The sequence below is a fragment of the Triticum dicoccoides genome, chromosome 4B (genome assembly GCF_002162155.2).
Source record: "Triticum dicoccoides isolate Atlit2015 ecotype Zavitan chromosome 4B, WEW_v2.0, whole genome shotgun sequence".
NCBI lineage: Eukaryota > Viridiplantae > Streptophyta > Magnoliopsida > Poales > Poaceae > Triticum > Triticum dicoccoides.
Window position 1 is genome coordinate 37,830,850 of NC_041387.1, and position 2,609 is coordinate 37,833,458.

Sequence of the window (2,609 nt, forward strand, 5' to 3'; positions counted from 1 at the left end):
CCGAACGGAATTGAAGCGTCTCTTGATGTGCTTGGTCCTCTTGTGAAATCTGGATTCCTTTGCCAAGGCAATTGCACCAGTATTGTCACAGAAGATCTTCATTGGTCCCAATGCACTAGGTATGACACCTAGATCGGAAATGAACTCCTTCATCCAGACTCCTTCATTTGCTGCTTCCGAAGCAGCTATGTACTCCGCTTCACATGTAGATCCTGCTACGACGCTTTGTTTAGAACTGCACCAACTTACAACTCCACCATTTAATAAAAACACGTATCCGGTTTGCGATTTAGAACCGTCCGGATTAGTGTCAAAGCTTGCATCGACGTAACCGTTTACGACTAGCTCTTTGTCACCTCCATATACGAGAAACATATCCTTAGTCCTTTTCAGGTATTTCAGGATGTTCTTGACCGCTCTCCAGTGATCCACTCCTGGATTACTTTGGTACCTTCCTGCCAAGCTTATTGCTAAGCATACGTCAGGTCTGGTACATAGCATTGCATACATGATAGAGCCTATGGCTGAAGTATAGGGAACATTTTTAATTTTCTCTCTATCTTCTGCTGTGGCCGGGCATTGAGTTTGACTCAACTTTACAACTTGTAGCACAGGCAAGAATCCTTTCTTTGCCTGATCCATTTTGAACTTTTTCAAAATTTTGTCAAGGTATGTGCTTTGTGAAAGTCCTATTAAGCGTCTTGATCTATCTCTATAGATCTTGATGCCCAATATGTAAGCAGCTTCACCGAGGTCTTTCATTGAAAAACTTTTATTCAAGTATGCTTTTATGCTATCCAGAAATTCTATATCATTTCCAATTAATAATATGTCATCTACATATAAAATTAGAAATGCTACAGAGCTCCCACTCACTTTCTTGTAAATACAGGCTTCTCCAAAAGTCTGTATAAAACCATATGCTTTGATCACACTATCAAAGCGTTTATTCCAACTCCGAGATGCTTGCACCAGTCCATAAATGGAACGCTAGAGCTTGCACACTTTGTCAGCACCTTTTGGATCGACAAAACCTTCCGGCTGCATCATATACAACTCTTCTTCTAGAAATCCATTCAAGAATGCAGTCTTGACATCCATTTGCCAAATTTCATAATCATGAAATGCAGCAATAGCTAACATGATTCGGACGGACTTAAGCATCGCTACGGGTGAGAAAGTCTCATCGTAGTCAACCCCTTGAACTTGTCGAAAACCTTTTGCAACAAGTCGAGCTTTATAGACAGTTATATTACCATCAGCGTCAGTCTTCTTCTTAAAGATCCATTTATTCTCAATAGCTTGCCGATCATCGGGCAAGTCAACCAAAGTCCATACTTTGTTTTCATACATGGATCCCATCTCAGATTTCATGGCTTCTAGCCATTTTGCGGAATCCGGGCTCATCATCGCTTCCTCATAGTTCGTAGGTTCATCATGGTCAAGTAACATGACTTCCATAATAGGATTACCGTACCACTATGGTGCAGATCTTACTCTGGTAGACCTACGAGGTTCAGTAGAAACTTGATCTGAAGTTTCATGATCATTATCATTAGCTTCCCCACTAATTGGTGTAGTTGTCACAGGAACCGGTTCTCGTGATGAACTACTTTCCAATAAGGGAGTAGATACAATTATCTCATCAAGTTCTACTTTCCTCCCACTCACTTCTTTCGAGAGAAACTCCTTCTCTAGAAAGGATCCATTCTTAGCAACGAATGTCTTGCCTTCGGATCTGTGATAGAAGGTGTACCCAATAGTCTCTTTTGGGTATCCTACGAAGACATATTTCTCCGATTTAGGTTCTAGCTTATCTGGTTGAAGTTTCTTCACATAAGCATCGCAGCCCCAAACTTTAAGAAACGACAACTTTGGTTTCTTGCCAAACCACAATTCATAAGGCATCGTCTCAACGGATTTTGATGGTGCCCTATTTAACGTGAACGCGGCCGTCTCTAAAGCATAACCCCAAAACGATAGCGGTAAATCAGTAAGAGATATCATAGATCGCACCATATCAAGTAAAGTACGATTACAACGTTCGGACACACCATTTCGTTGTGGTGTTCCAGGTGGCGTGAGTTGCGAAACTATTCCACATTGTTTCAAGTGTAGGCCAAACTCATAACTCAAATACTCTCCTCCACGATCAGATCATAGAAACTTTATTTTCTTGTTACGATGATTTTCCACTTCACTCTGAAATTCTTTGAACTTTTCAAATGTTTCAGACTTGTGTTTCATCAAGTAGATATACCCATATCTGCTCAAATCATCTGTGAAGGTGAGAAAATAACGATACCCGCCGCGAGCCTCAACATTCATTGGGCCACAAACATCAGTATGTATGATTTCCAACAAATCAGTTGCTCGCTCCATAGCTCCGGAGAATGGCGTTTTAGTCATCTTGCCCATAAGGCACGGTTCGCAAGTACCAATTGATTCATAATCAAGCGATTCCAAAAGTCCATCAGTATGGAGTTTCTTCATGCGCTTCACACCGATATGACCCAAACGGCAGTGCCACAAATAAGTTGCACTATCATTATTAACTCTGCATCTTTTGGTTTCAACACTATGAATATGTGTATCACCACTATCGAGAT